Source organism: Labrus bergylta, chromosome 16 (assembly GCF_963930695.1).
Source record: "Labrus bergylta chromosome 16, fLabBer1.1, whole genome shotgun sequence".
Taxonomy (NCBI): domain Eukaryota; kingdom Metazoa; phylum Chordata; class Actinopteri; order Labriformes; family Labridae; genus Labrus; species Labrus bergylta.
Genome location: NC_089210.1, coordinates 24,805,931 through 24,830,880, shown reverse-complemented (window position 1 = coordinate 24,830,880; position 24,950 = coordinate 24,805,931). Strand labels below are relative to the sequence as shown.

The following is a 24,950-nucleotide window of genomic DNA, read 5'->3' as shown; positions in this document are numbered from 1 at the left end:
TTTTGCCCTCCTTCTCTCAGGCACGTGCAAGGTTAAACGGATAACGCTGGAGTAAATGAAATCTTCCCAAGTACACCTAACAGTGTGCCAAAGCAACTGTCAAGTTGAATGAAACCTCTTCAAAATTAGCTGTTTAACTATAAAGGAAAATCATATTACTGATTTATTTCATACACTGCGTTTACCAGACACGTTTTCTTGAGCAGCAGAAAGCAGCTGTTGAACAGTTGAAAGTGACTTTTACAATTTCTCAATGTTCAGGATGTCAAAGGTTGTTTTTATTCAGAGATCTTCTGATAGTATTTGCTCCTTCTTTGTAATAATTGGGACACCTGAACATGTGTATCAGCAGTTACTAAAGATTTCATTTTAGTGCAAACACACACAATACATATTATTGTTAAACAGCTGTTGACTTATTTTACTGACCCTTAATGGAAACAAGAGTGCTACACCTAGAAACGGAAGCTTTGTATGCTGTACACAATGTTGAAGTCTCGTGTTTTTGCTTCCTGTAAACATGAATGAAACAATCGCCTTTTGCCTACTATCACTAATTTCACATTTCGTACTCCACCTCATGGCTGTTTTTATCTGACATCATTTGAGAAATTATCTCAAATGAGTCCTCTCTTCTTTAAAGCAGTTTCTTGAAGTGGCACCAATAATAATCCCATGCAGGCTGGTAGAAAACAGCAATTTGCTGTTAAAGCTATGAATTGATTTCATGCAGAAACAAGTTTCTTTTTAAGGCTTATAAATCATGGAATCAGTCGACATCTGTATGGATGATACTCATCCAAATGTATAGCCCATATAGAGGGCCTTGGACCAACACTTCTTTTTAAAGGAAGAATATACACCTTTTTGATCCAGTAGATGTCACCCTTGAGCACCAGAATGAAACCAAAAGAACTTGCGCTGCATTGTTGTGTTAGCATGCTAATGCTAGCGCTCTATAGTTTGCTCGTATCTTCACACTGCATGTAAATTTACACAAAATGACTGTGATCTAAAAACGCTGACGTGACATTCAAATAAGCAATGAGTACAGTATCGTATTATTCTTTTCTCTAGTCCCTCAATTAAACAACTTTTATACACAAGATGATGAGCCGGCTGTCCCGTCCATGGAAACATGATGTAGATATGGCTCGGACAATATCACAGACAGTGGGACTCGGGTGTCACACTCATTGTAGATAGTCAGAGTTATTTTCAGAGGATATACTTGGTTTCTGCTACATTTAATCATGAAAAAGCCCTGCTTCTTATTGTTAGGTCATTAACTTATTGAAACCATTTCCCCCTTGGCCAATCTGAGCGGTATCCTGATATTGCACTCTGGTCTCTAAGCAGCGCCCGTTCTCTTTCCACCATGCTCTCCTCTGAGGACCTGAATCTGATACAAAGTGAAGCACATTCCATCACTAACTGGGTGGCTGCCAACAGCTTACCTTCCTGCCCCTGTGAACAAATCCAGACAATGTTTTGATGTTGCCTGCTCTACAGGAAAACGACAAGATTAATCACTCTGACTGGCTGAAAGAGCTGTACGTGCCCTCACGGTGGACAGGCTCAATTGTTTCTGCAGGGCTGCTCAAAAGGAATCAGCCCTTGAGCTTCAAATTGTGTCCACAGTAAGTGTCTGAAAGGTTTTTTGGATCTGTTTTGATATACATTTTCAGTCGGAAAACATAACAACATCTCCGCATAAGCAACCTTTCTAATGAAGCAAACACAACAGAACTAGAGATGCAGAGTTCTGGAAAAACAATGCCTTATCAAGCCTGTTTCTGTCAGAGCTTTGCTCTTTCAGCCTCACAGCATGAAGATTCACCATCACTTCCCCCTCCGGCCCTGGATAAATGAAACACTTCTTCAATTAACCAGTTCAAGTCCCACAGGGAGTATTTGAAGGGGTTTGAAGTCGACTGTCTGATTGATGGAGCAGGTGTTGTTGAACAAGAAATCAATGTCTCCATTAGTTATAATCAATACCTTCTTGTTGTAAAATCAGATGCCAATAACAATACACTTTGAAATAATTTGTCATTTAAAGGGAAGAGAGCACAGTAATGTTTAGACATTGTAACATACAGTTGGTATCTTATATGCATTTCAATGCAAGGAAATATAATATCAAATCACCAACAAAATGACTACAACCTTTAAACTCCACATTTTGTTAAAAAACCCCCGCCAGAAATGGAAAGAATGCCAAATACAAAGTGCATGATTAAGTTCATGTAGTAACGGTCCATCTTCCAGAAGGTCCTTACTTTATGAATTTCAAAATAAAAGCAGTGATTTGAGGTTGAACAGTGAGGTTGAATTCAAACAGCAGATAATTTTAGCATAACAATTTTTATCTTTTTAATTTGAAATAATGGAATTTCATACAGGCGATTAAAAATGTGATTAATTGCAATTAACTATTGAAATTTAGTGATTAATCACGTTTAAAAGCTTTAATTGTTTGACAGCCCCATAAAACAGACATGGCTGGTTTAACATATTCCATACTGTTTGTTAATCTTGGCAAAAATATTTAGTTTGAATCAAATTTGACTATTTGGTGCCCTCAAATTGCAAGACAAGGATTTCTTGAAATCTACTGCAACTTCTTTTTTGTTGTTGTTATTTTTGGGCCATTTTTGCCTTTTTTAGATAGGACAGCTGAAGAAAGAGAAGAAACATTGGGGAGAGAGTGGGGGATGATATGGAGTAAAGGCGAGGTCAGGTTTGAACCCACGGCCGCTGCGATGAGGACTATAGCCTCTGTACATAGGACACGCATCATAACCACTAGGCTATGTGAGAGCAACTTCTTGGATTGTTTTTTTGTTCATTTGCACATTTTCTGAATATTTTTTGCGTAAATGAATTAAATAAATTCACTCTACAGTTAAACCGTAAACACTTATATATCACATAAAATGAACAGTGCATGGGAGTGGGAGTGTAGAGCTAACACTCTTTGAAAGATAATGATTTAGTGCTCCCTCCCATATGTTATTTTTTACATTTTTAGGGTCTGCGGTAAAAAGAAAATGCAGAAAATCAACCTGCCATTTAAATCCAGCAGGAGCTTATGTGTTGTAGATTGATGGAGGAATGTAACCCCATGCTCAGGAGGTTGTGACTTGATTTATCTCCGATCACACAGATAAGTCATGTATGGATAAGAGATGTTAGTGGGTTGTGATGATGGAAACACATCACTGCTGTCTTTGCGCAAAGATAAATCACACAATCAGGCTCAAACTGGCTTATATGATTACACACTAATGACCAACCTACACGCTCCAGTGTTGACTGAACAGGGGCCATGTGCATGTGACCGTTTAGGGTTCAAAATGGGAATCAGGTTTGCAAGCTTGAAAGATGGCAGTTGTGTTCAATTGCAATCTCGCACAGTTGGGGAAGTTAACCTGTGTGTCCTGTGGGAAGTAAATTCCTCTTCAGTGCACACAGAGACATTTTCATGTAGGGTGGAGACAGGAACAAAAACATCTATCGCAGGAGAATCAATATCAGCAAAGGGTTTGAAAAATAAAAGCTCACAACAAGGTTTTGCTTTTCTCTGAACTGTTTTGTAAACCCTGGAGGGGGTAACGGTATTGAGCCATTTTCTGTTTGTTCAGATCCATGTTTGTGAGGTACTAAAAATACCACCACCTCCCTCGCAACGTGTGTGGGTCGAAGGTCAAGTGAAGCTCCTTTTTGCTCCCCAACAAGGCCTATTATCACAGTACAGAGCACATACATCACCTCATCAACTGCTCAACTGGAAACTATTGTTTTTTTTTCTGTTCTGTTTTCTTTTTCCATTTAAACGATATAGTATGAAGATAGAGCACATTCCCCTGTAAGGTTTATAACTGACTAACTTAAATTATTGCTCTTTTTGGCATTCGCCTTAAGCAGGGAAAACACTGTCATTTTGACCCAATTCCAAAATCATAACTTATATTGAAGTGGACCCAATACATTTGCACCCCATTTTACAAAATCACACAAGCAGTGTACAGTTGGGCACGGCTGCCAATCACTGACCTGTCTGCTGTTACCCCCCTTGTTAGAATGATTTTCTGGCATGTTTGATATTTTAGTTGTATGATTGCATACACTCAAACAATGAGAGTGCAGCAAAAACTTTCTCCCCAACTTCAGGGCTTTTTTTTTCTAATTGCAACTGAACAAGCAGACAGCGTTTAAAAGCTTTGTGGCAACAGCAGACATGCATGTTTGATGTGTCTTCCCCCTCCTTTCACTAAAGATATGAATGAGAGAGACATTGTCAGGAAATAGCAGTGGAGCTCCAGCTGCTAAGGGAATATTATTGGGGGATTTAGCTTGCTAGTTAGCTTTTGTGTGTTGGTGATGCACGGTGTGTGTGAGAGAGAGTGAGAGGGATGTTGACGGTGTGTTTTGAGTCATACTCATGAGACAACTGAAATACAAGGAGATCTAAACTTTACTGACAGTTGTCAATGCTTTGTCCCAATTAAACTTGTGCAGCATGAGCACTCAACAATCGCGCTCGACAATCAGACCCCGCAGTGTGAGCACATCGTGAGCTTTGGTCGTGCGTCATAAATAATTCCGTGGTATACACACAGTGAGCTGACATTCCACAACATTTTTCAAACATACAGTGCCCTGGCCTTACACAAATAACTTTTTAGGACCAAATGGACTGATATAAATGTTCTTGTTTTGCCATTAAAAATGTTAAAGAATCAGATCTCTGTAGTTTGCCGTGAGTTCATGCTGAATAGAACGGTTTAGTCACAACTGTGTGAAAATCAGCACGGCCCATGAAAACGACTGTGACACCAAAATTTGGAGAGCAAAACAGTAGTTCTGTAAAAAGTCCCACAAACCAAATGTTTTCAAAGAATTTCTGGCATCAACACTGCGGCTGTGCTGCTTGATGTTTGTGCTGTAACAGGTAAACGGTTTGGAATGAGGGCTGGAAATATTGGATTTGAAGTCTTTCTCCTCAGTTCTCAGTGGTGGTGATTGTTAAGGAGTTGGAAAACATCAAGTCCTCCATGCGTCACTGAAGAGACTGCTGATGTCAGTGTGTTTTTGACCTGAGGGGCTGGATGTGGGCCTCCAAATGCTGTGTACACAGGCCGGAGAGATTGACCTCCATCTAAATGTATCTTCATCACACACACGCACACATGCACACACACACATGCACATGCACAATCAGTGCATGAGTAGTAAAGTAAGAAAGTAAAGTTTGTTAAGCACCTTTCAAGAGCAGACGTCCCTTTAAAGTGCTACAAAATTAAAGATTAATAAGACATGAAATACAAATGATTAAATAATAACAGACAGACAGTTCAAACAAAGACAAGTCTAAACAAATGGATCTTCCACTGCTTTTAAAAAATGTCCCCATAGTTCAGAGTTCTCAGTTCCCTGATCATAAGACCTCCCAGTCCTGTTGGTGTTGTACGGCTTCATAAGTTCTTCGATATAAGCAGGTGCCTGACCACGCAGTGCTCTGTACTGAATCAAAATCACAAGAATTTTTAATTGAATTCTGAAATAAATGGAAAGCCATCAGTACAATGACATGTCCAAGGACTGGAGTAACATGAGACCCTTCAGGAGATTTTGACAACAGCTTAGTGGGAGCATTTTGGACCACTTGTAGGCGGTTCAATGATGTGATTTTAAGACGTGAAAAGAGAATTACAGTGTTCAAGTCTTGTTTCATACAAAGGCATGAATAATCATCTCTAGCTCAGCTCATACAACAGGAGGCGGGCTGTCAGAAGAACACAGTTTAGCCTCAGGAACTTTGACTAACTTAACCAACCTTCTGTACAGAAACCTTTGTGACAGACATTAAAATAATACTTTATATATCTCATCTAGAATAGAACAAAGTAATGCTTCAATGAAATGTATGACCCTGCCAGCTGTCCATGCTATTCTTGGCAATTTATAAGAAACTGTAAGAGAATGAACTCACATGTGTACCTGTACATTTGTTCTGTTTTTTGAATTATAAATCATCAGTTTTTAATAATGTGATCTAAACATTTCCTTTTCTGTACAACACAAGACTAAAGCTTGGATTATGTTCCAATGAAGTAGTCCATATGACTAGTGTAGTCAGAAACCTTTAGCCACCCTCAAAGGATGGAGAAGAGATATTGATTTAGTGGAAAACAACTGCACACGCATACAGTCTCTGCTGTATAGTTAAAAGTGTTTCAGTCAATATAACATATTGAGTAGATAAGTGGGCAAGAGAGATAAGTACAAACACAGTACAAACACCTTCTCCTCACCTTTTCGCTTCTGCACAGCAGGCCAATAATGCCATGAACTGATTAGATAAAGTAGATAAAGAAATTGGTTGTACAGTACAAAGCCGTTCACTAATCCGACATCAGGAAGGTGTAGGGGAAGGGAGTTTTCTAAAATATATTTCAATCCAACAAGCAATTTAGCTTTGGATCAATTTAGCTCAGTAATACAGCCAGACTATAGTTTCTCTGTGAGACAGCTATCGCCTTTTAGGAATATGCTAAAGTCAGCATGCTAACAGCTACAAAATGCACTATGTTTATACTTTGTGGGTACAATTTTACAGTGTTCACCATTTTTTTTAGCGTTTTAGCATGTTATCAATAACTTTCAACACATTCAAATTGAGTACAGCTGGGCTGATGGAAAGGCCAGTTGTTTGCATTGTAGACTGTTTTTAACACGGACACAGTTTCAGTGATGTGACCCAATTGGCTTCTGAAGGGGGCTTTTGAAGCCTGCCGATGGCGGTCGTCTTGTTGGAAATGCTGTCTCAGCTACACCCCGCACACCTGTCAGCCAATTCTACCAAGTGCCTTAGTATGAATAAATCTTTCTCTTTATGAAATCAAAATGGATCAGTTAAAAATACATTCACCCTTCATAAAGACATTAGCTATTCAAACAAAATTAGTTCTTTGAACCAAGCTGTTTGATTATCACTGTTGTAAAATCAGGCCTTTGAGAATGGGTATGTCTGTGACAGCCTCAAGTGGACACACAAAGAACTGAAGGTTTTTGCCCTGCATCAACACTGCAGGTTACCACCTGGTATATAGTCATAAACTTAAGCAGTGGTTCTCAACTGGTATTGTCCAACCACCAACTCCTTCATGAAAAATTGCCACCAAAATATCAGACACAAAAATATGCTATCATTTTTCACATAGGGCACATTTTTTACTCTGTGCATAAAAAAAACTAGGGAAAAGATCAAATTGTATTAGATTCAGTTAAAGTCATTACAATTTCATTTTATTCTGAAAACTGTATTCAATGAGCAGGCATACATAATTAACTGTTTTTCTTTTCTCTTGGTACTTGCCTGTCGCCTCGTCCCTGGCTCTCTCCTGTAAAACATTGTCTCCGCCTTCTTCATGTTCTTCACCTCCCATGAGTTTCGTTGTTTTGAACTTAACACATTCAATATTCATTACACACTAAGCACACTACTCCTGTTAAGTATTTTTCATTCCCTCCACAAACGTGTTTTGAACTGCTGAGGGTCTTGTAAGAGCTGAACAGCTTCCCACAACATTCATCCGACAGCTCTTTCTCAGGCTCTCAGCTATCAGTATAACAGATCTTATCTGCAAACCCATGAGTCAGAGGAAGACGGACACATACTTAGTCCTCCTTTTTTTAAAGTCCCACTACTATTTTTATGCCCTTTCCTTGTGTGGGACTTATCTCCAGAGAAGCTGTAAAGTAGATTGATCTACAGTGATACTGGAATGTCATATGTGCTTAAAGTTTTTCTTTGTGAGCCTGTCTCTCTTTATCAGAGTCAATTTGAGTCTGAGATTTTCTGATTTATTGATCTATGTCGGCTATTTTTTGGGGAAGTGAAGTTGTCTTTTAGTCGGTCCTCATCTCTTAATTTTGGGTAAGAGCCCAATTCAAGACATTTAATACAAATTGTGTGTTTGCAGACCGCCTATGGTCCTCACAAGGATACACAATCATAGGGATGTGTGTGTGTGTGTGCATGTGTACATAATTGTCAGCTCATCTACTTTACTGCCTAACTACTCTCTGTTTGCTGATTGCATTAGCTGCATTACACGACCATCTGACAGCCATGTTTTGCAGCTCTGACACTACTGTATTACATCACACTGACTGTCTGATATTCAAACACAGTGCTGTAGATGTAGAAGAAGAAAAGTGCAGCATGAAATAATAATATGAAACACTGCTTCGCCTACTTCTGAAATATTTAATCAAATCAAGATTTCTGTCTGTTAGATAATAATTTGGTATTTTGCTAATTAGATCTCTGAAGGCAACAAACTCAACAGTTATCATGGGAAGCGTGTCATCAACAACATGCAGTAGCGTGCTATCAGTCTGTGAAGTCCCGGCTCCCAGATAGCGGAGCTGGCGGTGATGTTAAATCAAGTGTTGTGTGTTTGGATGGAGTGGCTCCTCCTCAGCTCGGTGCTGCATCCGTGGTCTCCGGTGTTTGCAGCACCGAGATCTTTGACAGCTAGTTTAGTAGAAGTGTGATTTTAAACTCTGTGCTTCATGAGATTAGAATTACTATTTTTGGCAGTATACTGCGGATTGACTACAACTCACCACTGATTTCAGGTCGTTAAACTCGAGCAGACAAAAATGATGTCAAAAACAGGAAAGCTCACACCTGAATGATTGTCAATCTGTTTATGTGTTTACTGCTCTCAACATTCTTTCTCCCAGGACACTACTAGCATGACCTCGCCCGCCGAATGAATGTCAATAAACCCTAAACGGATGTTGTTTTCAGCTTTTTCACGTAGAGTAGAAAGTGCTAATTGAGTCTAATTGAGTTTGAAAAGTCACAACATTAATATTTAGGACTTTATTTTAAAATAAATTTAAAGTATACCATAACTTGCAAAAATTACTTGTTACATCTTCTTATATTTGAATAATTTAAGTTTTCTTTAGCTGTTTATGATACTAACATTTTTATATATGATTATATTGATATATTTGTGTTTGGTTTTGTTGGTACAATATCACAAGTCATTTTAGGATGTCACTAACTGTAATTATTAATGTGTTTGCTGACATTTTTTATCAATAATGATGAAGAATAAATGTATCCTGCTGCCCGTGTTCAGACTACATAATCTATAGTCACATATCATAGCGATGTGACTGTTCTGCAGCAGCACAGAGGTCTAAGTTAAAACATATGAATGGAGGCGTTGCATTTATTCCTCACATTATTGTCCTCAACTCATCTTCTGCTGCTAATGAGTTGCTCTTCTTCCCTCGTTCACACTGCTGCTCGCCGTGGCGTGACGTGTTCATATCTTGTTTGCCGCGTAAACGCACTTTCTCATGAATGACTGAAGATGTTGACGCTGCTCAGTGCAATCGTCTCCTCCTCAGTGACGAGAGGCAGGATCTGTTACTTCACACTTTAAACTGCATCACTGATGCAAGGACATGGGAAATGATAAGAGTGTATGCCCGGCTGCCTTAAATGATTGAAATGAACCACGCACGAAGCGTTTGACAACAAACAGTCAATGGGTCGGCTTTGTGTTCTGGGTTTCGCTGCATGCGTCTCAGGCTGAGCACAGTGTGTGTTTGTACTAGATAACGGTTGTTGCTGTGACCTGGACACTTTTGCAGTTAATTCATTCATAAGTGGGGTCAGTTGCAACAAGTGAACCCAAAGCACTTCATGTGTGAATTAATGTCACTTGAGGCATACACTGTGTTTTATTCCTGTGGCTCCGAACAACCAAAGCATTAAAGCAGCTTTACATGAATCACCCAGGCCTGTTGCAGAAAAGACAGCAGAAGAAGAGGCACATTGGATTACTTGTTGCTAACAAGCAGATGGATTCACCTACAAAAAACAACTGTGCTTTGTAGAAAAAAAATGCATATGAGACGCATCTGGTAAAGTGAGATTAATTGTGAAAAATTGCAGAGCACTTGAGGAAAAAGAATCTTCCAAACAAAAGCTGTAAGTCCTCCAATCTGCCAAAAGTTTGAGTAAGTGGGATAAGCAAGAGAGAATGAGCGAGCGTAATGTGTGTGCATAACTGAGACGATGGAGCAGCAGATAAGTCACTTTGCTTTCTCTGGCGAGTGAGGCATTGAGTTCATTTAGATTAAGGGTGATACAGATGCTAAGGGGGGGAATGGAGTGAGATAACACAGATGAGGAATATGGGCGATACAGAAAAGGAGGGGCTGTTGGAGCCCAGTGAAATCGAGACAAATCACCTCCATTTACTTGATGTTTCAGAGTGAGAAAGTCCCTGCAGAATACTAACAAATCATGCAGTACGATCCACAGCTGTAAACCTCTTAAGCTTCAACATATGAAGAGATGATGAGTTAATTTATAGTTAACATGGGACAAGTATTGCAAATTAGCACTTTAACACTATGATACTTGCATTGGATCACAGTTTTCAGTTTGTCTCTGTATCTGTATCTGTCCCTATCAAATAAACCATAAATAAAATGATCTGAGCCACAAAGTGTCTTATATTAAGTCTACATTCTGTATCACTGCAGAAGCCTGAGGGTAAAAAAGTGACCAACAGGGCAAATGTTAAGCAAAGTAATAATTCACAATAAATTCAAAGATAAGCTTTAAATCAACAAATTTAAGATCGTTTTACACCTACATATAATACTCATACAATGTACATGTCATGACATAATTACGATGTGTGTGTGTAGCATTCTGAACAACAGAGGGTAAAACTAAATTTCCCCTTGCGAGAATAATAAAGTATATCTTCTTCTTGTTCTCCGTATTAGGAGACATCATAAGCCCGTCAGTGAAACATTTGAAATAAAAAAAATATATTTCTGTATTTTACTGTATTCAACTTATATCTAAGAAAGTGTTTGAGCACATCAGTACACAATGTCTCAGAATAGTACATGAGTCAATCAATATAGAAATCTTTTTCACTGTCTGTCTGTCATCATAATCAATAGGAGAGTTTCTTGTTTATCTCAGTATTTAATATTAATATCCTTTTCAAGATAGTTTTTAAAGCACTTCAGTGTTGGCACAGTTTATATATTTTCCAAGTTTACATCAGACTGAGGCACTTACTGTTTGTTATGGCTTCCTCAGAAGATTTCAGGGTCATTCTGAAGACATTGAAATAAATACTAACCTCTCTATTTAGAAACATTCTATAAGAAACATTTTGAGTCATCAGCGCTGGCTGTGTTTAGTTCAGGGTCTTTTTAAGTCATGAGCGCTTAGCGCTAACACAAGCCCACCTACAGAAAAAAAAAAAAAAACATACCAGGGTTAGGGTTAATATTTAATTTTCAAATGTTCTTACAGCACATTTCTACCAAGCAGTCTCTAAGAAAACTGTTTAACCTCTTTCCATGCATCTTCTCCATGATAAATAATAGATTTTTCTCCTTGTTTTAGGCTTATCTTCCTTGCTAAATAAGGTTTAAGAGACTCTGTGAATCTATATTTAGGGTCCTGAATCTGTGCAGATCTGCCACTGTAAACGACAAACATCCCCTCCCCTCCAAGTGTTTGATAAATTTCAGGCTGATGGCGGGGGGACGGAGCAGTGAAGAGAAGCTCAGGGGGATTACTGCACATAAACAGTAGCTACCCGCATCTATAAAAGCTCAACATACAATAGAGCAGTGTTGATGGAGCCCGGGGAGACGTGGTGCAGGGAACACCCAGGCCTTTATAAAAAAAAAAATCAACAGCAGTCTAGTTGGAGTTCCCTCACACACCTCCTTTTTTTTTGCATGAAAACAATGAAAATTGGGAATATCTTTGGATGTGACTACAGCAAAAAAAATATGACGTAAGTTACTGTACATTCTTTATAACTTTTAAACATCAATTTCTGTCCCCTCTATTTTTCCTATTGCATGGTGGAGTCTCATTTCTGTTTGTGGTGTTTCTTACAATCCCATGGATCAAACACACCAGAATAAGTGAGGATCTTTGCTGCTTTGTGATTCTGTCTCATTTTTTCCTGTGGTTTGACTTGTGTTAATCTCCTATTTTAAAACCTGTGTGCAGTCATTTTTTTTGTCTCTCTGTAATCTCTGTATGCTTATTTTGAATGAATGAATGAAAGACTTTATTTTGAATTAAAAATGAAAATAATAATGAAAACATAATAATAATGAAAAACAAAAGTAGGTTGAAGTGAAACTTATAAATCCCTACCGCACTCTCACTTTTCTTCTATTAACTCATAAGTTATTCTAACACATTTATTCACAACTAATATACAAACAAGTATCCCCAGTTTATTAGCCACACAAAATAAATATCAAACATCCCCCCTGTGTTTCGAAGTTTTTTAAATTGATGAATAAATACTCAGACTCTTCTTAGTTGTACAGACAAATATATTTTTTAAATATAACCCCCATCCCTGTAACAAAAAATTGTTTGAATGTTGCCCGGAAGTGAATTATTCTTTGCTTCAAAAGTGATTATTGCGGTTTTAAATTTGACCATGTCTACAGTATACATTTCATTGCATGTGACTTTAAAAACGGTGTGTTTGTGTGTTCCCTTTACCCCACATAGTGTACTATCCTGATTTCTCTCTTTTGAAGTAGGCTATTATGGCTTTAATCCAGATACGGAAATACAAGTGAAGAGTACAGAATGTGCAGTGATTTATGGTACACTATGTGCTTTGTTTTCCTTAACAGATCTTGTCCCCATTGGACCTAATTAGGCAGCGTTATCATGTGGTCTTGTTCTGATAACAGTGTTTGTTTGTTAAACAGCTGCTTTCCTCCCTGAACTCGAGCCCCGGTCAGGACTAAGGGATGTTGTATATTGTCAGAGCATCATAAGAAAGCCATCAACTATGCTATTTGAAGTCAAAGGCAGCCGAGAATTTTAACATTTTGGTTTTATTCCTAATCCTTCCCGTTGGAATAATGAAGCATCACTGACTCAATAACCTATTGGGAACACTGATTTAACATCCATTGAGCCACTTTCACATAAGACCCTGTTGACACCACAAACTGTACTCTTTTGGCATAATAATTTCAGTAAATGTCATAGTGTGAGGACTGTTTTGTGTATTCCCAAGCAGCTGAATCTGTGTTCGACTTGTCATGCTTCCTTGCAAGTGCTGACAGGTGGATTTGCTGTGTTGGCCCTGCTCCCTGCTCGCTTGTTTACACCAAATCTCAGGCAATCGATGTGAATGTCACGGGAAGATTTATTACTGTGGTAAAACATTTTTTTGTCCCATGAGACAACTCTAAATGATTTACTATTTAGCGCCTTTACGCTGCCTTTATTCATAGCAATACACAGTTTACCCTTGTTGGTTTGTATTTGATGTCCCGATGAGGTCGTTTGGCAGCGTTTGCATGGAACTAAGAGCAGTTTGGAGCTGAACTGATTGAGATTACATTCTCTCGTTGTGATGATCAAATTGATTCAGTGATGGTATTAGTGATTGGTTCCCTGATTGCAGTGCTGGACGAAGTATTGAGTTGCATGCTTGATTAGAAAACAGTACAAAATCGAAATATGTCTTTAAGGTGTAATATGTATCATTTCTGAATTAAGCCCACAGGCCAATGTTTCTTGAGGTTTGCACTTACATTATCCCACATGTTTTCAACTTTGCTCCCAAAGAGTGAGAGAGGAACTGTTTAAGGTAGCCAATGAAACTTTGGGTTGTTTCAATAAATTGAAAATAAAATCAATTTTCAAAGACAACTCTAATGATTCATGTCTTCAAACTACATCTATGGCAGTTGCTTGGATTGAAAGAAATTCGCACTTTGTTTGTGTACGACGTAAAAGTTCTAGTTCTAGTATAGTTAGAGTAGAATAATACACAATAAGTGTCACGAGTGAAAATACTCATTGAGGAGAGTCATAAATATCAGCATTACATTTTAAAGGATATTTAACAGATGACATATGCATTGAAAGCAACCTATGTGTTCTTTTCCAGATGGTTATTTCTGATTTAGTCACTGTAGGATTATTTTAATTCCTGTAAAAGCTGCCACATGGTAGGTGTCAGTCGAGGAGATAATTGGCATGCTACAGAAACAGCTTGGTTTACATTTTTGATGGAACAGATTTAAAGTGAGTGGTACATGTCACTGTAATAGACAGCAGGGTGAGGTTTATTTTGAGTCACAAAACACTTCTTACACATGCACAGAACAGCATGTGCAAAGAGATTGGATGACACAAACTGTAAGTTAGTAGATTTAAGTTAAAGCTGAATTTTGAATGTTGCAAATGGTCCAGGAAGAGAGCGTTCTGTGTTTCCTAATTATTATTATTGTCGTTAGTTTAATCTTTAAGTATTCAATACCATTAGTCCATGCACACAGTTTTTCCCACTTAAATTATACCTCTGCTTAGGGTTGGGAGAGCACATTATTGGACATCATTCTCACCTTTGTGTTGGTTATATTGTCAGGGCAGAACAATTACTTACTGCTTTTCTTCTTCTAGAGTGCAAGTCAATAAAAAAAAAAAAAAAGTCAAGTCAAAATGTATACACATTTTCTTATAGAGGGACTGTAGACTATACTCTCTATATTATAATTTACAGAGCTCTGATAAACTATGGTATAGTAATCAGTGACACAGGCAAGACAAAAACTCCCTATCCACATTTTGGTAAAAGTAAGATACTTGCTAGAAGATAATCCGGCCAGTTTTTGGACTGATTCCCTCCTTCCAACAAGATTTAGAAAAGACATGATAATTGATAGATTATCTTGCCAGATTTTCCTGTTGTGTGTGATGTGTTAAGAGTGATCAGATCTAGTCGAGTGAATATTGTGGCCAGCCAAGCACACATTTAGATTGTCACGTGAACGGAACAAAAGCCAATTGTAAAGCAAACTGTCAAAACAAGGCAGCACAGCAAAGCTTGTGCAACATGTACAGCCCATGTTTACAGCGTCTCCATTATTTCAGCCATAGTTTTTTTTTCTTCATGAATTTTGATTCTTTATGAATTTTTTAGTCTTAGTATCCCCAGTCCTCCTTCCCATTGCCCACCATGTTGGTTTTCTGTCATGTTTGACCACGACGGATTTTGTGAGATTTCAGGTTTTGAGAGTCAGACCTTTCAGTTTGTGAATGGAATCTGTTGCTGTGTGGTTTGCTGTTTTTTTTATCACGTTGCTCTCCACAAAATATAGGAACAATACTGTTAAATATATCATTTATGATCTGAATGTAAGAGGTCTCCCACATTTATAATATTTAAAAAAATATTTTAGTTAATAAATGGTAAATGGACTTGAGCTTGTTTAGCCCTTTTCTAGTATTCTGACTTATCTAGGCACTTTTACACCGCAGGTCACACCTACAGATTCACACACTGATGGCAGAGGCTGCTGTGTGAAGTGACTAATCCCATTAAAGCACAGTCATACTGTATGCCACGGACGAAGCTGCGGGAGGGACGTGGGATTAAGTGTCTTGCCCAAGGACACGCTGCGGATCAAACCCCCGATAACGGTTGAGAGACGACCGGCTCTACTGAGCCACAGCCGCCCAAGTGTGTTAGTGTGGGCCTGGGTTATACTGCACCCTGACAACAGGACAATCAGACTGAGATATTATAATTATCTGTGTTGGCCTCAATCCATTTACTTTTCTTGGTCACTAAACTGATGCAAATAAAAGTATGATGATATGCAATAATTACTCTCAGATAAACAGTAGTGCTCCAGCTTCACAGCAAGGGTAGTAGAGGAAGTAGAAGTGAGAAGTTGCATAACAATATAAAAGTACAGCTCAAATACCTAAAATAATGCACCAATTCCATTCCCCTCCATAAAAGGCATCTTGCTATATAATTCAGTTTATTTGATCCTTTCTCATGGTTGTTTCTGTCTCTGATTTTTTGGAAAAGCATTCCCGGCATGTGTTGTACAGACTGTACGCATGTTTTGACACGTGTGACCAATCATGTTAGCGGATGAGGCTTGTGCGTGGGTCGGCTTCATGGCTGTTCAGATTTAAATTGAATGTGGACTCTACAATGGAGCAGGTGGGTTACCACAACAACAGCTAGTGTAAAAATACACAGAAATACAAATTTCCATTTCCCTGCCTCTCTGTGCCAGCTCGGTCAGAACGGCTATGGCTGTCAGTATTACAGTTGTATCAACACCATGTTTAATTCTGCGCTGATGTGTCTTTGTCAGGAAGGGTAAGAGTTTGCAGCACACTTGATAATAGTTTGTATTTATCAGAAGGCATGATTTGCCGGCTTGGCGCATGATTAATATCATTCTCTCTTTGCACAGAAGTTTGCTTTGTGTAATCGGAATCTTAAAAATGTTGGTGAAACATCACAGTCTTAGCTGTACCAACAAACCAAATTCCCCGGGGGAATCTGATGGCTTTGTGAACAGGATAAAGAATCAGCCCTTTTAACTGAAAAAGCTGCAGATAGCAGGTGATGTTAAGTGTTTAGACATGAAGATGTTGCCCTTCTTATGACTAGCAGACATTCAGCTCGATGACAAAGTTCAGTGATAAAATACTGTGAATAAAATTCTACTTAGATAAGAGCCAGTTTGACGATGGATATACAAAGATATGCATCGGAGAGATGATGTTTTCCTTTCGGGAAGTTTTGTACTTCTTTCTTCTTTTTTTTTTAAAGGTTTTTACAGTTTTCTATGTCTTTTATTTAGAAGCAGGACAGTAGATGGAGTCAAAAATTGGGGAGAGAGAGAGATTGGGGAATGACTCTTGAAGGGAGTGACAGGTCGGATTTGAATCATGGCCGACTGTTTAGAGGACTATAGCCTCAATACATGGAGCGTGTGCACTAACCATTAGGCTACCCGTGTCACAGAATTGTTTTATTTAGAAGTGTATGTAGTCCATATGAGAAATGGAACCGCTAGGCCACTGGTGCCCCACAGTTTAAAAAATTTAAAGTCATTTAAATTTTCTTTTCTTTTGCAATAACAAGGGATTAATCCTCTAACCTATTTTTTTTTTTTTTTTTAAATAATGCTCTGTGCTTGTTAGAATATACATCGATAATATCTGCCAGTATATCTCGATGACTTCACAATCAGATGCACAAAAAAAAGTTTCACATCGTGTGGGATGGTGAACATGGAATCAAATCAAAGTCTCCCTGTAGGGGCGTTGTTGCCTCACGGCAGGAACAGATCACAGGTCCTGCTCACCTCATGAAAGAGTACATAAAAACACTAAAATACATGTACAAAACATAAAAGACACATACACTCACACTCACACAATACAGGTACATCTTAAATGTTACACAATGGGGTGGTCATTGTTTCCCACCCACATCTCCTCTGAATAGGAAATATGAATGTTTTCCAAAACACAGAAATAATCAGCACACACAAAAAAAAGCCTTTGAGCCTCCATTGCGGGTCACTGGAGATGTGACACAGATGGGTCGCACTCTGACTCTCACACATTGTAACGGGGTCAGAGACAAACATTTTGAGCAATGCAGGGATGTAACACAGTTGCAGAAATCTGAATCTCTGGTTTGGATATGTTCCATAGGAGTCCACACAATCAACAGCTGTGGCCAGAGGTGTGATGGGATAGGAGTCAATGGAATGTGATATGCTGGAGCACTTGATTAAGAATAGTCCTTTTGGCACAATAAAGATGTAATATGCAAATAATCTATTTTGTGGTCTACAGTCCATTTTGCTTTTGTTGGTTATATGGTGACATCAGTATTAATTTCAGTCTGTTTCATAACCAGCTTAAAATTCCTCATAGTAGCCTTAATGTCTTAAAGGATAAGTTGAGTTATGAATGAATGCCCATTTCTTACTGAAGAGGTAGAAAGGTCAACATTCACCTTGAGATCATAATGTTATATATATAAAAAATAAAAAAATTCTGGCTGTTATTCCAGTTTTATGATGATTATGTGATAATCTGATATTGTTGGTCAAAGGTCAAGATCAAACTCTTTCCATCCTCAGGAATGGTTTAGTTTAATTATATTTTTTTATCAGTCCGAGAGAGCAATAGATAAGTGGAAAATTTCCCTTCATTTAAACGCTCACTATCTGTTCCTTCCATTGTGTATAGTAGAGTCTATCGTCGATCACAAGCTCTCACAAGGAGAAAAACTGAGAGAGACATTTTTAATTTTTCTCTCTCCCCTGTAAACATTTGTGGTGTGGGTTTCTTTCAATGTAGGTTATGCTGTTTAGTTGAAAGAGTTATGTGTACTTTCAAATATTTTCATGATACTAATCCATACCCCTGTACAACCACAGTTACACTGTCAGTGGGAAACACCAGCAGCATGTCTGCAATGTGTGATGCATAGGGTTAAATGGTGGGGCTAAGCCAACACTGAGCCGGCATCGATGGGTAGAAACAGAGTCTTAGTAGGGGAGAGACAGAGGCAATGTATCACATCAGAGACACAAGATGGAACAGCACTGTGTGTGTGTATGTGTGTGTGTATGTGTGTGTGTGTGTGTGTGTGTGTGTGTGTGTGTGTGTGTGTGTGTGTGTGTGTGTGTGTGTGTGTGTGTGTGTGTGTGTGCATGTGTGTGTGTGTATGTGTGTGTGTGTGTGTGTGTGTGTGTGTGTGTGTGTGTGTGTGTGTATACATGTCTGATTGTGTGTATGTGTGAAGCTCCAGCTGTGTGTTTACACGTTCATTAAATCACTCATGGACTCCATCATAATGCAGTTGAGGATAAAAATGTAGATGTACAAAGGCATTACAAAGGCTGAACTTTGTTACAACACTTTTACGGAGCTACAACCTCACCAAGGCTATTATATCTCGACCACTATGGGCATACAAATGTAAAGCTCCCACACACATTATTGATGTTTTCATTCCATTTTGCAAAAAAAAAAAAATGCTATATAGCTATATGAGTCAATGCTGTATATATACACTATATATAATAGTGTGAGGGTACATGCTTTCACATATGGATTACAGGTTGTAAATACTTCATGTTTTCCTCTCTGCAGTAGCAATATATTTGAAACTGTCGAGAGGAGACAGGTAATGAATAAACAAACACTTCTACTGTGTTTTAGTATGCAATGCTTATTTCTCTACAGAGAATTTTCTCCGTTTGCATATTCAAGTGTTGATCTTTAAACAAAATGATGTATTGCTTGCCTTTTGAATTGCTTATTTGGTGTAGTACAATGTTCCATTGATGTTTTCAACACACCTCAATTCAGTTCAGTCATGTAAGAGCAGCTGAGGCTCTGTGGAGGAATATGTTTGGCAGCGTGGAATAAAGGGATGCTTTAGCAACCAGTTTGTCAAAACGATCGTGTGCACTGAGCCGTGGGAAAAGGTAACACGTAGAGGTAAGGGTGAGCAAAGCCTTGGTCTTGACACTTTTTTTTCCAAACACCAGTCAGCTGCCAACAGGCAGCAAACGGTTTGCAGAACACTGCATGTCATATCCCCTAACAAATCCAACAGGCCTGACAACTAAATCCCAGACAGAACTGATCAAATTAGTCCTTGATCTGCACGGTTATTCTGCTGTTGGAGAGGGTAGAGTGTATATACAACTTTCCTCAAGTAGGGATGCTTTTCCCTCACAGGCACATCCTGGAAAAAGGAGACTTGGTGGAAAAGACATCGTTGTGCTTTTTGCAGTCTTGTGCCATAAATTCACAAACATTTTGATTAATTAATTGACTTTAAAAAACTTCATCTTATGACAATACATTTTTCTTGATGCAATCACTGCCATTTGCCACTTTGGATGAAATTGAGTATGGATTGTGCTCATCCTGCATTTCCTAAGCCCCTGTAACACACTGCTCTGCTGCAATTGTTGTGAAATTACTTATCGGAGCTCTGTGTGAGAACTTAAACATCAGAATGAGTTGTCCCAGAGTTTATTGTGCAGGTATCGGAATGCAGAGCCATGTAGTATCTGACTGAGCAGAGAAATGTGAACTGAGCACTCATAGCGTCTCACTCGGTGAGTTACTGATGTCATTTACGTTGCAGAGTGTTGCTGCTTCTCACTATGTTATGTTTGCAAATATATTTGCTTCCCAGTCATCTGAATCCTTTTTGTTTTCCCCCATATATTAACTACGACCACTAGGCGTCTCTGCCTTAGCCGACCTGGAGGTAGAGTAGGGTCATCTGATAAGGTCTATTATTATGTAATTATTTATTATCTGATTACATCTGAATACGTTCTCCAGCCTAAATACTTACTGTCAATAGGACCAATCACACGCACACAGAGTCTTGTGTTTGGACGATACAGAAGGAAGCTGCAATCAGTCTTCATGTTTGATACACTGACTGTCACTCCAAATGAGCTTCTTGTCCTAAGTCTGAGTTCATTGAGCAGCTGATGGAAAGCTTCCTCACTGATTACTTTGATTGTTATCTTTATGACTGGAGGACCTATATTTATGAATCTTTCTGGGAGAACCCTGGTGCTTTTCTCTTTTTGCAAGATAATGATTACATAGCTATTTGCCGGTGTTGTTTAGGATAGGTGACTAACTTCTACAATGTAAAAATGAAAAAAATAAACACTACACACAACAGGCTAGTACACAATAGGCATGTTTTTAACATTTTTTTCGAGCTTTTGGCAACCATTCTCTTAAAAAAGGACAGGTAGTAAAAGGAGAAGGGCAGTGCGATCAGAAAATAGCACCAAGACAAAACCTGTAATGCACTGAAGGAGATTCAAACAATTGAGATTTATTTGAACAGTTGCAGAAAACGTTGTCTGTCACTCAGCTGTCACACAGAACCCACTCATCCCAGCAGTTTACAGAGCTGAAGTTGATGGATCCTTTGCTCAGTGACAGATAAGTGTGCTATCTCCATCTTTGTTGCAGCAGACAAGTCAAAGAGCAGCATGATGCTCCATCTCCTCTGACCTCTGCCTCACCCCATTATCAGATAGTGGGGATTCATCCAGCACTGTCATGCTCAGCCTAACATCTGCAGCCCGAAGGTATGAGCCTTGGTTTGTTAAATCAAAGCAATGGAAGAAGGAAGAATACATAAAGTAGTAGCTGTGTATTTGCTTTAGTGATCATCTAGCTTGACAGATATCTTTGACAGATATTTCCCAAACAAAGCTACTGTATGACCCTCTCTCTAATCCAATTACTGCATTGCTAATAAAGACAAAACATGCTTCAGCAATGGAAAGCAAAGCCATATAAGACTTGTAACGCAGTAGGTTTCTGCATTTGTAAAGCTGCATGATAGGTTGTTGCTCGGGGTCATTCTCTGAACCGGACAGTCATTGTGTTTTTCCAAGAGGTTTGTTTTTTATCCTCGCCGCCTGCATTCATACACGCACACTCCTCTTTTGTAATTTTATTTGTTAGATGGTGTAATCGTATGAAAGGTAAGTACTCTTGAACAAACAACAGTGATTGTTTAGGCCATTGTGTTGAGCCATCCAACATGCCCTCAAACACAGGACAGTTTTCATGTTTGTTTTTTTTGTTGTTGGGACATTCAGGGAACCCCCGTCATTCATTTATGATTCTCTGTGTATATCTCACACAAATAAAAATCAATCACCAGTTTTTATTGTGACAAATAGCTGTGTACCTTTTTTGTACTTCAGTTTAATTGCATCTGCTTGAATCCAAGGCAGAACATCAACAATACAGTGCATCTCAGAGGGGGAAAAAACAAGCATTACATCATTTTCTAAACACATCCTGAAGCAGAGGTAAAAACTTTGTGGCTTGTTTCAGGGTGAGAAACACCAAATGAAACAGGCCCACACACCTTGAGAGGTCTCTCTGCCTCTGACTGTTTGACTCTCAGCCGTGGCTTCAGTGCTTAAATCTGATGAGCAACAGTAGCGATAAAAGCTTGAGGTTTTTTTTCCAGGAACTGAGAGCTTGCGGGGCTAAACAACACGTTCCAGCAAACTCTGATTTGGTCTGGATCTGGCTGTAGCTTAAGCAGCATATGATAACAGCAGAGTTTACAAGCCTAATTAGCATCACACCTTCAAGGCTATTAGTTCCACTCCAGCTCCCACTAAATGGCTGATGGTGATTCCCATCGCCCTGCATCCACAGCATCCAAGCAGACACATTGGATGTGACAAATGTGCATCAAAAAAGCACGAGTGATGCACAGATGAATGTCTTCAGGATGAATCTTTAAAAACCCTGTACATCTTTTTTTATGAGCAGTACTGAATGCTCATTTAGGGAAATGTTGTATTAAGCTTTGGGACATTTTGTAATGTTATAATATATCTCAAAATATGAGTCAGAGCACAAAGCTGCCAGGTTTGCGATGTGACACTGAGGTTAATTGGTAAAATTTAAAAAGGGTAAAAGAAGGAAGGTGTTCATTACCTAGACAAGGAAGGTAGGGGACAGTCAGTCAGTTTGGCATGAACAGTTTGTCACCTTATTTCATGCATATTTCAATCAGATTAAAACACCCAGTTTTGTTGGCTGCAACCGTGTTTTCACAAAAGTTGGGATGCTGTGCAAAATCTAAATGTAAAAACAGAATGTGATGATTTCTGAAACATTGAAACCCCATATTTAAAAGAAAATAGCAAGAAGACAACATTTAAAAAGTTGAAACTTTTTTAGAAAAGGATATACCCATCAACACGTTTCACTAAAGTTTAGACAGAGTCACGTTTACCATTCTGTTTCATCACTTCTTCTTTTAACAACACAGTATTAACATTTGGGAACTGAGGAGACCAATTCCTCATTTTTTTTAAAGTTGAATGGTTTTCCATTCTTGCTTAACGTAGGATTTAAGCACATTAGGGTCTCATTTGTCATAATTTACACTTCATAATGCCCCAAACGTTTTCAATGAAGGAAGGCCAATTAAGCACCTTGACATTTTTAATACGGACCCATCCAAGCAGAATGTGGTTTGGCTTTGTCCTGCTGAAATAAGCGAGGCCTTCCCTGAAAAACGAGTCTTCCATTTGGCAGCATATGGTGCTCCAAATCCTGTATGGTTTAGCATTAAATGCTGCCTTTATAAATGTGTATGCTATGTGCACAAATGCCCCCCATAACATCACAGATGCTGGCTTTAGAATGCTGCACTAATAACAAGCTGGATGCCTGTCTGTGATGCTCTTTTTTTAAAGTTATATTTGTGGGCTACTTTTGCCTTTATTGGATAGGACAGCTGACAAGAGGAAGGGAATGTTGGGAGAAGAGAGTGGGGGATGACATGCAGAAAAGGGCTGAGGTCAGATTTGAACGCACGCCTGCCACGATGACCACAGTACATCAGTACAGTAGACGCGCAACATAACTGCTCGGCTATCCAGCGCCCCAGGAATGCTCTTTTTAAAACCAAACTAGTTACTAACCTGTTGTCTGATTTTCAATCCAGTGGGGTTTTTTTACATTTCACAACTATTCTAGTCTTATTAAGAAGCCACTGTCCCAACTTTTTAAAAAAAACCCGCTGTTGGCATCAAATTCCAAATAGGAAATTTTCCAAAAATAATTACATTTTTCAGTTTTGCAAATCATCACATTCTGTTTCAATCTCCATTTTACACTACAGTGTCTCAACTATTTATTAAATTCTGTGCTTTCTGGTGTAAGGAGGACTCATCTGACAACTCAATAAAACTTACTGTATTGAATATTTGTACTTAAAAATGGAGCAATGGGCTAGAAAGGGTAAAGACCAGTCGCTTTTTTTCTATCATGCTCTCTAACCTGGGTATAGCCTCTCTCTCTCTCTCTCTCTCTCTCTCTCTCTCTCTCTTTCATAATCTCACCTACAGAACTACACTGACCACTCAGCCTGGTTAATCATTGCACGTTTAATGTGCATAGTTGCAGAAAGTGGTGCAGGTTCTCTTGACGTGTTCGTGGGAAAGGGAGAGAGGAGGGAAACCCTCGCAAAACTGTCACACATGCTGTAAGAAAAGGCATGTGCTCACCCACATGTATGCCAGCCTCTCTACCACCGGACACATGCTTACACATCATGCGCCCACAAAGTTAAGCCTGGTTACTTTCTTTGGTAAGAACATACACATATTAGTCACATTTGGAGCACAGATGTTCGGTATTGCAGAGCTTTCAATTTCCAGTCAGGTGTGACTGACATAGTTTAACTGCTATTTTGGTTGATCCCTTTAGTCTATAGCGTCAGATTTACATGGAGAACATGTGCTTTCAATGTACTATTAGACTGTGACGGATTTGAATCAAAGCCAGTGTCTAAGAAAGACATACCAGGGATCTTTGCTTCTTTGTTTAAAGCTGCAAATGTTTCTGTAAACAATAACAGATTTGTGGCTTCAATATGTCTGATGGTGTTAGGGAAACAGTCAGCGCTGTGATCTCAGCTGAACCAGTCCTGACCTGATGTCAGACCAGACAAGAGGAGCTTTGATCCCTGAGGCGCCCGGGGCAATCAGTCAGTCTGTACTATAGCTAATGCTCACTGCATCCTGTGGTCATTACACTGCACAGGCCATTTAGAAAATATGGCTTTAGATATTATCTGGAAGTCGGCTTCATTATATATAGGGCGGATCTTTAGGTTGTGACTAATGGCTGCTTGTTCAACCTTAACTTTGTTGACATGTCCAGTTAATGCAGACAGAAGACCTCTTTCATTTTAGAGGGGGGGATGGATTGTTGAGCACATACATTTAACACCATTACACGTGGTCATGACACATTGTCCTCTTACCTCTGAAACAAGAAAGAAAGTCAACACACATCAACATGAGCACATGACTCCTTCCCCGCCATGAGACTAGAACAGAATGGAATTTGAAACGTTTTAGCCAAAAATGTTTCCATGGTCAAGGTGTTTTTTGCAGAAACGTTTCAGATTTCGTTCCGTTCTCTGGCTTCGTCCTCATCCCTCCGGGGGGAAATTTGT

General features: G+C 38.9%; 1 protein-coding gene across 2 annotated transcripts in view; it reads left to right on the top strand.

Moving 5' to 3' along the window:
• gcgra (glucagon receptor a) overlaps window positions 1-24,950 on the top strand; it is a 43,481-nt gene that overhangs the window by 6,000 nt on the left and 12,531 nt on the right. The window contains exon 1 of one of the 2 annotated variants that reach the window (XM_029278696.2): window positions 11,721-11,873. The exons of the other annotated variant lie outside the window; for it this stretch is intronic. The gene's annotated coding sequence lies outside the window, so the exon portion shown is untranslated. Of the gene's footprint in view, window positions 1-11,720; window positions 11,874-24,950 lie in introns of those variants that run through there. 2 annotated transcript variants of the gene reach the window in all.